The following is a 13114-nucleotide window of genomic DNA, read 5'->3' as shown; positions in this document are numbered from 1 at the left end:
CTTACCTGCGTCCCGCGGCTCCCGGCGGCTATGCGGAAGGAAGGAGGTGGGCGGGATGTTTACGTCCCGCTTATCTCCGCCCCTCCGCTTCTATTGGCTGGCGGCTGTTTGATGTCGCTGTGACGCCGAACGTCCCTCCCCCTTCAGGAAGTGGATGTTCGCCGCCCACAGCGAGGACGCTCAGCAGGTAAGTGCGTGTGACGGGGGGTTCACGACTTTGTGCGACACGGGCAGCAAGTGATGCACAAACGACGGGGACGGGTACGATCGATCGTGAAATTGAACGATCGGTCGATTCGTGTAAAGCAGGCATAAGGCGTCAATGTCTACACAAACTATCAGAAGGTGTATGCACGACATTGGGCTTCAAGATAGATGTCCAGCTAAAGCTCTTCCACTGTCCTCACGCCACCGCTCCCAAAGACCATCATGGTGTAGAGCAACACGATGATGGAGGTCTATCCTTTTCAACAACGAGTTCCGCTTTTGTCTTATAAGTAATAAAAGCTATAGATTGTTCTAGTGACCACATGGGCAACACCATGAAGAGGCCTTCAAGAGTGAAAGTCACACCAGTCCTACTTCCGGAATTATGGTGTAGGGTGGCATAATTTATTGTAGTCTTTATTCCAGGTACAGTGACAGCTTGGTGTTACATTGATTTAGTGGCAGAACTAGTAATATGGCTATTTCTTCAAAGTGTCCCAGGAGCCATTTTTTCAACACAACACCACCAGGCCGCATGTTGCTTGTTCTGTTGTGAGCAGGCTGCATGATGTGACCGCGCTACCATGGCCTGTAGTGTTTCCAGACTCATCTTTCATTAAGCACATCTGGGACATCATTGATCGACAATTTCAAGGGCAGCTGCCAGCAGCAGATCTTGATGATGTGCGCGCCCGAGTGCATTCAGCATGGAAGCACATTCCGCAGACAACTATTAACCTCATGGCGTACAAGTGTCTGTATTTCTGCTAGTGGCGCTCATACTTAATACTGAATAAATCAAAATGTTGACTTTATCATTTGCATATTATTAAACATGTCTATCGGTCCTGTGATTTTCAGAATTCTAAAATATTTCCTTATTGATGCTGCATATTCAATATTGGGAAGTGAATTTCCAATTATTGCACCTAATTGTAGGTCTGAACAACCATTATGTAGGACGTTATTTTATACTACTGGATATAACACGTATTCACGCTGTCACTGTCACTTCCCCCAGTCTAAAGGCTGCTTTACACGCTGCAACATCGCTACCGATATATCGTCAGGGTCACATCGTTAGTGACGCACATCCGGGGCCGGTAGTGAATTCGCAGCCTGTGACACCTAGGAGCGGCGATCAACAATCGCAAAATCGTTCAAAAACGGTGATCGTTGACACGTCGCTCCTTTCCTTAAAGGGAACCTGTCATCAGAAATTGAGCTTTAAATCTAAAAGATTACCCCTCTGCAGCTCCTGGGCTGCATTCTAGCAAGCTTCCTGTACTTTTTGTGCCCCCTTTTAAACCAAATAAAACACTTTATAAATTTGTACCTTTTTGCCTGCAATTCTTGTAAATTTTCCATGTGGGCGGGCCGTGTGGTGTCGGTTACTGTCCCTTCTTCTGGTTTACGCCGTCCCCCATTGCTGCATTTCATAGATCAGGACGCCGCCCACAGCGCCCGAGGTCCCGTGCACGCGAGGACTGCTGGTGACGTGGTCGCAGGCACGATATTATGGGCGGCGCTGTGATTGCATTGCAAGTGCCCGCCCATAATACCGTGGCCGCGCTCTCCCCTTTGCCTCCTGCGTTCTGCGCAAGCGCTGGCCAAATGATCCAACGCCACCTTTCCCATCTTGCCCTGCAGCAGGAAATAGATGGGAGGAGCGGATCAGGCCACCACAGGTTACGAGGAGACGCTTGCGCAGAACGCAGGAGGCAAAAGGGGAAAGTGTGGTCACGAGGTTATGGGCGGCACTTGCTGATGACACTCACAGCGCCGCCCATAACCTCGTGCCCGCGCAGAGTCACCAGCGGTCACACGTGCACACAGTGCTCGGCACCGCTACAGTTGCACAGCGCATGCGCGGGACCACGGGCGCCCAGGGGCGGCATCCTGAGGTTTGAAATTCAGCATTCGGGGGCGGCGTAAATATGCTGGAGGAACAGCAACGGATCCCAGAGAGCCCGCCCCCATGGACGATTTACAAAATTTGCATACGAAAAGTATGCATACAGGGTAACGGAGAGAGAGCAGCCCTCACCTCATGTATACAGAGTAATAGGGAGAAAGCGCAGCCCTCACCTCATGTATACAGAGTAATAGGGAGAAAGCGCAGCCCTCACCTCATGTATACAGAGTAATAGGGAGAAAGCGGAGCCCTCACCTCATGTATAAAGGGTAATAGGGAGAAAGCGCAGCCCTCACCTCATGTATACAGGGTAACGGAGAGAGCAGCCCTCACCTCATGTATACAGGGTAACGGAGAGAGAGCAACCCTCACCTCATGTATACAGAGTAATAGGGAGAAAGCGCAGCCCTCACCTCATGTATACAGGGTAACGGAGAGAGAGCAGCCCTCACCTCATGTATACAGGGTAACGGAGAGAGAGCAACCCTCACCTCATGTATACAGAGTAATAGGGAGAAAGCGCAGCCCTCACCTCATGTACACAGCGTAATAGGGAGAAAGTGCGGCCCTCACCTCATGTATACAGGGTAATAGGGAGAAAGTGAAGCCCTCACCTCATGTATACAGAGTAATAGGGAGAAAGTGCGGCCCTCACCTCATGTATACAGGGTAATAGGGAGAAAGCGCAGCCCTCACCTCATGCATTCAGGGTAACGGAGAGATAGCGGCCCTCACCTCATGTATACAGGGTAATAGGGAGAAAGTGCAGCCCTCACCTCATGTATACAGAGTAATAGGGAGAAAGTGCGGCCCTCACCTCATGTATACAGGGTAATGGGGAGAAAGTGCAGCCCTCACCTCATGTATACAGAGTAATAGGGATAAAGTGCAGCCCTCACCTCATGTATACAGAGCAATAGGGAGAAAGCGCAGCCCTCACCTCATGTATACAGAGTAATAGGGATAAAGTGCGGCCCTCACCTCATGTATACAGAGTAATAGGGAGAAAGTGCAGCCCTCACCTCATGTATACAGAGTAATAGGGAGAAAGCGCAGCCCTCACCTCATGTATACAGAGTAATAGGGAGAAAGCGCAGCCCTCACCTCATGTACACAGGGTAATAGGGAGAAAGCGCAGCCCTCACCTCATGTATACAGATTAATAGGGAGAAAGTGCAGCCCTCACCTCATGTATACAGGGTAACGGAGAGATAGCAGCCCTCACCTCATGTACACAGAGTAATAGGGAGAAAGTGCAGCCCTCACCTCATGTATACAGGGTAATGGGGAGAAAGTGCAGCCCTCACCTCATGTATACAGAGTAATAGGGATAAAGTGCAGCCCTCACCTCATGTATACAGAGTAATAGGGAGAAAGCGCAGCCCTCACCTCATGTATACAGAGTAATAGGGATAAAGCGCGGCCCTCACCTCATGTATACAGGGTAATAGGGAGAAAGCGCAGCCCTCACCTCATGTATACAGGGTAACGGAGAGATAGCAGCCCTCACCTCATGTACACAGAGTAATAGGGAGAAAGTGCAGCCCTCACCTCATGTATACAGGGTAATAGGGAGAAAGCGCAGCCCTCACCTCATGTATACAGAGCAATAGGGATAAAGCGTAGCCCGCACCTCATGTATACAGGGTAATAGGGAGAAAGCGGAGCCCTCACCTCATGTATACAGGGTAATAGGGAGAAAGTGCAGCCCTCACCTCATGTATACTGAGTAATAGGGAGAAAGTGCAGCCCTCACCTCATGCATACAGGGTAACGGAGAGATAGCAGCCCTCACCTCATGTACACAGAGTAATAGGGAGAAAGTGCGGCCCTCACCTCATGTATACAGGGTAATAGGGAGAAAGTGCAGCCCTCACCTCATGTATAAAGAGTAATAGGGATAAAGTGCGGCCCTCACCTCATGTATACAGGGTAATAGGGAGAAAGTGCAGCCCTCCCCTCATGTATACAGAGTAATAGGGATAAAGTGCGGCCCTCACCTCATGTATACAGGGTAACGGAGAGATAGCAGCCCTCACCTCATGTACACAGAATAATAGGGAGAAAGTGCGGCCCTCACCTCATGTATACAGGGTAATAGGGAGAAAGTGCAGCCCTCACCTCATGTATACAGAGTAATAGGGATAAAGTGCAGCCCTCACCTCATGTATACAGGGTAATAGGGAGAAAGTGCAGCCCTCACCTCATGTATACAGGGTAATAGGGAGAAAGCGCAGCCCTCACCTCATGTATACAGAGCAATAGGGATAAAGCGTAGCCCTCACCTCATGTATACAGGGTAATAGGGAGAAAGCGGAGCCCTCACCTCATGTATACAGAGTAATAGGGAGAAAGTGCAGCCCTCACCTCATGTATACAGGGTAATAGGGAGAAAGCGCAACCCTCACCTCATGTATACAGAGTAATAGGGATAAAGCGCGGCCCTCACCTCATGTATACAGGGTAATAGGGAGAAAGCGCAGCCCTCACCTCATGTATACAGGGTAATAGGGAGAAAGCGCAGCCCTCACCTCATGTATACAGGGTAATAGGGAGAAAGCGCAGCCCTCACCTCATGTATACAGGGTAACGGAGAGATAGCAGCCCTCACCTCATGTACACAGAGTAATAGGGAGAAAGTGCAGCCCTCACCTCATGTATACAGGGTAATAGGGAGAAAGCGCAGCCCTCACCTCATGTATACAGAGTAATAGGGATAAAGCGTAGCCCTCACCTCATGTATACAGGGTAATAGGGAGAAAGCGGAGCCCTCACCTCATGTATACAGGGTAATAGGGAGAAAGTGCAGCCCTCACCTCATGTATACAGGGTAATAGGGAGAAAGTGCAGCCCTCACCTCATATATACAGAGTAATAGGGATAAAGCGTAGCCCTCACCTTATGTATACAGGGTAATAGGGAGAAAGCGGAGCCCTCACCTCATGTATACAGGGTAATAGGGAGAAAGCGGAGCCCTCACCTCATGTATACAGGGTAATAGGGAGAAAGTGCAGCCCTCACCTCATGTATACAGGGTAACAGAGAGAGCAGCCCTCACCTCATGTATACAGGGTAACGGAGAGATAGCAGCCCTCACCTCATGTACACAGAGTAATAGGGAGAAAGTGCAGCCCTCACCTCATGTATACAGAGTAATAGGGAGAAAGTGCAGCCCTCACCTCATGTATACAGGGTAATAGGGAGAAAGCGCAACCCTCACCTCATGTATACAGAGTAATAGGGATAAAGCGCGGCCCTCACCTCATGTATACAGGGTAATAGGGAGAAAGCGCAGCCCTCACCTCATGTATACAGGGTAATAGGGAGAAAGCGCAGCCCTCACCTCATGTATACAGGGTAATAGGGAGAAAGCGCAGCCCTCACCTCATGTATACAGGGTAACGGAGAGATAGCAGCCCTCACCTCATGTACACAGAGTAATAGGGAGAAAGTGCAGCCCTCACCTCATGTATACAGGGTAATAGGGAGAAAGCGCAGCCCTCACCTCATGTATACAGAGTAATAGGGATAAAGCGTAGCCCTCACCTCATGTATACAGGGTAATAGGGAGAAAGCGGAGCCCTCACCTCATGTATACAGGGTAATAGGGAGAAAGTGCAGCCCTCACCTCATGTATACAGGGTAATAGGGAGAAAGTGCAGCCCTCACCTCATATATACAGAGTAATAGGGATAAAGCGTAGCCCTCACCTTATGTATACAGGGTAATAGGGAGAAAGCGGAGCCCTCACCTCATGTATACAGGGTAATAGGGAGAAAGCGGAGCCCTCACCTCATGTATACAGGGTAATAGGGAGAAAGCGCAGCCCTCACCTCATGTATACAGAGTAATAGGGATAAAGCGTAGCCCTCACCTCATGTATACAGGGTAATAGGGAGAAAGCGGAGCCCTCACCTCATGTATACAGGGTAATAGGGAGAAAGTGCAGCCCTCACCTCATGTATACAGGGTAATAGGGAGAAAGTGCAGCCCTCACCTCATATATACAGAGTAATAGGGATAAAGCGTAGCCCTCACCTTATGTATACAGGGTAATAGGGAGAAAGCGGAGCCCTCACCTCATGTATACAGGGTAATAGGGATAAAGCGGAGCCCTCACCTCATGTATACAGGGTAATAGGGAGAAAGCGGAGCCCTCACCTCATGTATACAGGGTAATAGGGAGAAAGTGCAGCCCTCACCTCATGTATACATACAGGGTAACAGAGAGAGCAGCCCTCACCTCATGTATACAGGGTAAAAGGGAGAAAATGCAGCCCTCACCTCATACATACAGAGTAATAGGGATAAAGCGGAGCCCTCACCTCATGTATACAGAGTAATAGGGATAAAGCGGAGCCCTCACCTCATGTATACAGGGTAATAGGGAGAAAGCGGAGCCCTCACCTCATGTATACAGGGTAATAGGGAGAAAGTGCAGCCCTCACCTCATGTATACAGGGTAATGGAGAGAAAGCAGCCGTCACCTCATGTACATACTTGGGAATAGGGAGAAAACGCAGTCCTCAGAAAATGCAGTATTTCAAGCTTAAGTGAAAGGCTCTTATTGAGTCTTGTTCACTTCTGTTAGTACGAGCTAAGCTATAAGGGAAATGCAGTCAAACTCCTTAGAGATCATAGATACATGTAAGAAAATTACACCTAAAAGCACTTAAACCCTCTAACACAACGCAGAGATTTCAGTTACTGAAAATCCGATACAACAATCTAAGCAAAGGAACGTTCACATCAATAGCGGTGTGCGGAGACTGTGCCAGATTTCCAGGAACACATCTGAGCAGTGTGATGCATGACTACTGATACATAGATTACCCTCGCTTACAAATTTTGATATTCTTTCAACCCAACATGAAAAATAAAGCAGCTTGATAAATCTCATTCTTTTGTGTCTATCGCTCCTATACGGGCCTATATATTTCCATGACAAAAGAAAACAAATCCTGCGTTGTGTGATCCGGCAATCCCATTATGCTCAGGCTTCGTTACACATTCCAAAATAATTGACTGGAAGAACCCGAAAAATCTCATTAAAAGTCAATGGGGTCCATCAAGCACTATTCTTGTCCGTTGTGTGACGGAGCCAGTCTTTTAGCATGTAAAAATATAAAAAGTAATGTTTATAGTCAAAGTCTGTGGACCGGGGACAATGATGCACTTTTAGGTCTCCAGACACACTTAAAGGCAACCTGTCAGATCCAATATGCACCCAGAATTACGAGCAGTTCTGGGTACCTATTGCTATTCCCTGCTTAACCGTCCCTTTATACACTAGTATAGATAAAGAGACCTCTAGAAAAAGTATTTCTAAAGATCTTTTATCGTATGCTAATGAGCTTGGGGACTAGTCACAAGGGCGTTTCTTCCCTTACTATAGTCGGCCCCATTAGCATGTTAGTACGCCCCTGTGGGCCACTGTGGGCATGCTAACATGCTAATGAACGCACAGCGTCAGAGGATGATCTCACTCACCTCGCACTATGAAGCCGGGTGCACACGTCCCGGCTTCAAACTGAAGTAGTGCGCATGACCGAAAGTCCGGGATCATGTGCGCTGAGCCGAAATCTAGCGTCGGGCGGCGATGGCAGCGGAAAGGTGAGTGAGATCATCCTCTGACGCTGCGCATTCATTAGCATGTTAGCGTGCTAACATACTAATGGAGACGACTAGCAAGGGAAGCAACGCCCTTGGGACTAGTCCCCGAGCTCATTAGCATACGATATAAGATGTTTAGAAACATTTTTTCGAAAGATCTCTTTATTTATGCCAGTGTATACAGGGAGGGTTAGGCAGGGATTAGCAATATGCACCCAGAACTACTCGTGGTTCTGGGTGCATATTGGACCTGACAGGATCACTATATAGTGATCCTAACAGTTGTTATACTGCTTAATGCGTGGGCTGCATATATCAGGCATTGGCTGTTTTATCTTAACCAGGTATGCGTGACACAGAAAAACATACCTTAAAAGCCGCCAGAGACCAAGACCACACTGTAGACTAGTCAGACAGGCAGGTCCCCAGTGGCTTTTCCCTGGCCCATTACCCTGGACTGACAGGTCTCGGTCTATACAAGCACACGCAGAAACCTGTCAATCCAGGTCAGCGCAGACCCAGCAACTTTTAAAGAGATTCTGTCAGCACAGAATGACTGTTCAAACCTCTTGGTGATCATGCATCATGGCAAGGTCAAACAATTAAAGGGAATCTGTCAGGTGATTTTCTAGTACAATACTAATATCTTTAAATAGGAGATCTTTCAGGATAAGTTTTATTGCTCTACACTATCCTGTTATCTTGTTGTAAGCTCTGTAAAATTCAGTGTGACAAGTAAGTAGTCAAGCATATGTAAATGCAAACTGCATATTCACTGCTCCCCACTTTCACCTCTCAGTGCTAGCATCAGTGATAGTAAATCTGAACTGAATTTTTTTTCTCTGCTGCCCCCACCCATACTCCCTCCCACCTCAGCAGTGAATATGCAAACTGTATTTACATATATTTGACTATCAGTGTTCACCAGACACTTAACTCTGCAGAGCTTACAGCAGGATAACATACTGATCCTGAAAGGTCTCCTTAAGCCCTATTTAAAGATAACATTAGTATTGTACTACAAAATCACCTGACAGATTCCCTTTAAATGCACCATCCCACAAGCTCAATCTCCACCTTCTTCTCTTCTTTGATTGACAGCTCTGACTCCATAGAGCAAGCAAATGGAGGAGATAAAGGGGAAACAAGCCAGTGGAAAGGCGTTTTTAATTGTCTGGCCCCGCCATGATGCAAGAGTGCATGTGCAGGGTTTGAACAGTCATTCTGTGCTGACAGAGCCGCTTCAAATTAGGTTTTCCTCCATCTAATAATTTGAATACTATATATAAAAATTTACTTAATAGATATTGTTACAATAATAATCCATGTGCCGTATGATAGCAGCATATCACTGATTAATAGTAATTTAAGCCTTGTCTCTGTACGACTGAATGATATGTACGCTGGAATAGATATCTCCTATAGAGGGAAGATAAAGTAGAGAGTGCCTGATAGCATTCAGAAAGATAGAAGAGATATGAAAAAATAGTATAATAAAAGCAACCTGACAGCTCATATATACTGCAGTAATCCTCAGGCAGCATATGACAGAAACTGGTGGTATTACTGAAACAATGCAAATCTCAGAGAAGAACATACTTTAAAAGGTGCTGGGTGCCGAGCCGAGTTGAAGGCTAGTCAGATAGGCGGGTCCATGGTAGCCTCTCCCTGTCCACTGCCCTTGATTGACAGGTCTCTGCCTAAACGCGCACACAGGATGAGACCTGTCAATGTAGAGCAGAAGGTGCTGGGGACATACCTGTCCGACTAGTCTCTCCTACGGCTCAGTCACCGACCGCTTGCAAAATATGTTTCAGAGTCAAACGTGCCTGGCTGAGATAACATAAGAATTAGGCAGTATGCATCTGCTGACACAGTCATCTTAAATGTCAGCCTAACCCACGTATTTAGGTAGGCCGGCCAACCATGTGAGGTGTATGGAGGCCTCCTGATAGATTATGTCAGGGAAGAAGAGAAGGCTCGAGCAGTTGGCATGTCAATGCCTAATCCTTTTTTCAGTGGAGACAAGTTGCTCTTCTCTCTACAGGAACACCAGGACTAGTCAAGCACTCATGTATGGGGGAGTCAGGAGAGCTAGCCGTCTGCAGAACGAATGCTCGTCCAACAGTTATTGTGTATGGCCAGCTATACAGATGGTATATAGCATCAGCTTATAAAGATGCCTTCTAGTCTCAAACAAACCTGAGTTTTCATGTAGGCTTTACTTCCTGGATAGTCTCAGACAAATGAAGCTACTGCTCAGCTCCAGCCTCACCTCCCCTGGCTACTATTAGTTAGTACCTCAGAGACCATTGTTATTCGTGACAGGAAACCTTGGCATATGGCCCAGAAAAACAGAACTAACTCAATTACACGTCTCCCAAGGTGACCGATTCCAACCTAGTATACAGAGAAACATTGAGGACTACGGCGTGTCAACGCAACTTCATGCTTCCTACCAAGGATGCCCTTATGTCACAAAGTACCGTATTCTCCACAGATGAATCACATTGAGAAAAATCTGCTGCTGGAAATATCAAAGTCTCCACGTTCCCTGCAGAATCACGCTCTTCTGGACATATGCATATTCATCTGTGGAGAATACATTATATAAATATATATATATTACATATACATATATATACACACACACACACTGTATATCTCTATCTTTGTACGGAATTGTGTTGTAGCCTCTTAAGTTACTCCGTTCTGCCCATGACAAAAGGTACATCAGCATTTACTGACCGCATGGATATGTTTGGCGTATACTCTGGGAGTTTTAGTAATGTGAACATAGCCTAAAGGAGCTTTTACTGCACTGGAGCAAATAAATCTTATATTATATAGTATAATGGATATGGGGCAGTGCACACCGCAGAAACAGCTGGTCGGGTCTAGGATCACCTGATTGTCACAGCATCTTGTATGATAAAGGGATTATTTGGGATGTGACAAATCTAAAGATTTACATTGCCCTGGCGGAGAAGCATCGGAAATAAGGCAAGGTCCATCAACTGCATGGGAGCAGGACTGTGGAGTCGGTAAGCCAAACCTTCGACTCCGACTCCGACTCCTCAAATTCTCTTGCACCGGCTCCGACTCCGACTCCGACTCCTACATATATTGCTTATAGTTAGGTGAAAAATTTATTGTAGTACATGAATATGTGTATGTGAACATCAGACATTTAATAATTTTTATATTTATTGGAATACAACTTTAGAACACAAAAAACTGTAATAAATTGTAAATATGTAATACACTATGTAATATACAGTAGATTACATATATATCTTGTGTGTGTATATACACTGTATATATATATATATATATATATATATATATATATTTTACATATTTACAATTTATTAGTTTTTTGTGTTCTAAAGTTGTATTCCAATAAATATTTTATGTTCTATCCAAATATCTTGATTATTGTATCATAAAAACAATTAAATGTCTGATGTTCACATTGTACTACAATAAATTTTTCACTTAAATATAAGCATTATACTAAATGTTATTATTTAGTAAAATATTCAGCACATTCTGCATTGCACTCCTGTCCCCAATTTATTATATATTTTAGGAGTCGGAGTCGGTGCATTTTATACCGACTCCGACTCCACCAAAATGAGCTCCGACTCAGACTCCGACTCCACGACTCCGACTCCGACTCCACAGCCCTGCTTTTAACACCCAAGTTGTTGGGCTGGATCGCATATTCAATACTATCAGAGGTGGTAATATATCTCTGCTAGTGATGAGCGAGTATGCTTGTTACTACTCGGTACTCGCACGAGTATCAATGTACTCGGGCTACTCGGCGGGGACCGAGTAATCTCGCGATACTCGTGCTGTACTCGTGGTCTTCATGTTGGCGCTCTTTTTACAGCCAGCCCTTATGCAGGGATTGGCTGGCAGACCACTGCAATGCCACAGCCCTGTTGTGGAATTGCAGTGATTGGCCAGCCCGCACAGCGTGACCATGCCTTTAGCCCGACACTTCCCCGCTCGGCTACGGCCCCTCCCGCACTCCACTCCGCGTGTATATATATATGCACGCTTACACACATACGCACGTTTTTTTTTTTAATTTACAGTTTTCTGGTTTCTACATGCTGCCGGGGGTGATTTCACAAAAATACTCGGGTCTCCCATAGGATAACATTGGGCTCGGTGCTCGGGCCGAGTACACGAGTATCTTGGGATGCTCGGCCCGAGCCTCGAGCACCCGAGCTTTTTGGTACTCGCTCATCACTAATCTCTGCCCCTCCTACGCCTTGAATCGCGGTGGATTTATAGATTAACTAGTATAGCACCAAGTGGCTTAAATGAGATCTTATTCTCTGGTTTCTATAAACAATAATCCATGTTCTGAGGGTCATATCTGTCATTTTGGATTTGTGTCTTATCCTTTTGCACATTACGGCCTGTTTGGGGTGTTTGTGTCTGGCCCTAGGCCCCTGTTGCAGTTCTTACACTGCACTGTGACCTCAGTACATATGCATATTTACCCTGTAAATCCCCCCCCCCCTTTTCTTATATTGTATCTTACCAATATTCTGATTGTACCTCCGCCTCAATTTAGCATTATTGTTCAGTGATATAGCTTACATTATTAAGCCAATCAGCATCTGGAGCTTATGGTCTATCTTGTCTGTTTTCTCATGGCATGGTTAGGTGCATGTGGCCACATGTGGTAGTGAGTGCTTATTATAGCGCCACTGCTATCTAACTGTAGCATTGCGTATTAAGAGTTCATTCTGCCTGGATAATTCTAGTAGTCCATTTAACACTCCAGTCTGAGACATACACATTGTGGCATGGACTACACGCAGGCCTCTAGGGGCTTGCATTGCTGTTTAATGTGCACGGTGTGCCTGTACATCATTGGAGACTCACATCATTACCGGACATGCGTACTAGCGTGTGCGCCGCCTTGGAACGCATGCGCATTATACCTTTATTTCCGGTGATATGGGCGACTTTCCAAACATGCACAATACTGAGCGTTCCACCGTGGAACGCACGCTATATTTTCATTGCTATTCCGGTGACTAATACCGTCTCCGACCATGCGCTATGTTGTGCAGGCACGCTATCCTGCTATGCTGTACACAGCATGTCTATGTGTATATTGAATGTGGTTATACTCAGGTGCAGCTTGTTACGTGCACGCCCCCCCTGACTTCTATTGGAACTCTGATAAGGTAATACAATGACTGTGTATGCAGATTACATTTCTGACCAAGCGGTTGTGCGTTATGCAATTGTATGTTTCAGGTTAGATACTTCTCAAATTTCACTGTCTTTACCCCTGAGGAAGCCACTAGTAGGCGTAACTCATGGGGCTGTTTGCTTCACTACTTTTAC

The 13114-nt window shown here is 46.2% G+C and overlaps 1 protein-coding gene across 1 annotated transcript in view; it reads right to left on the bottom strand.

The window, feature by feature from the left end:
* The window catches only part of B4GALT6 (beta-1,4-galactosyltransferase 6), a 173480-nt gene that overhangs the window by 93692 nt on the left and 66674 nt on the right, over positions 1-13114 (bottom strand). The gene's annotated exons all lie outside the window — the stretch shown is intronic.

Source organism: Anomaloglossus baeobatrachus, chromosome 6, assembly GCF_048569485.1.
Source record: "Anomaloglossus baeobatrachus isolate aAnoBae1 chromosome 6, aAnoBae1.hap1, whole genome shotgun sequence".
NCBI classification, from domain to species: domain Eukaryota; kingdom Metazoa; phylum Chordata; class Amphibia; order Anura; family Aromobatidae; genus Anomaloglossus; species Anomaloglossus baeobatrachus.
Note: the sequence above shows the minus strand (reverse complement) of the source record. Positions and strands in the feature narration are given on the sequence as shown.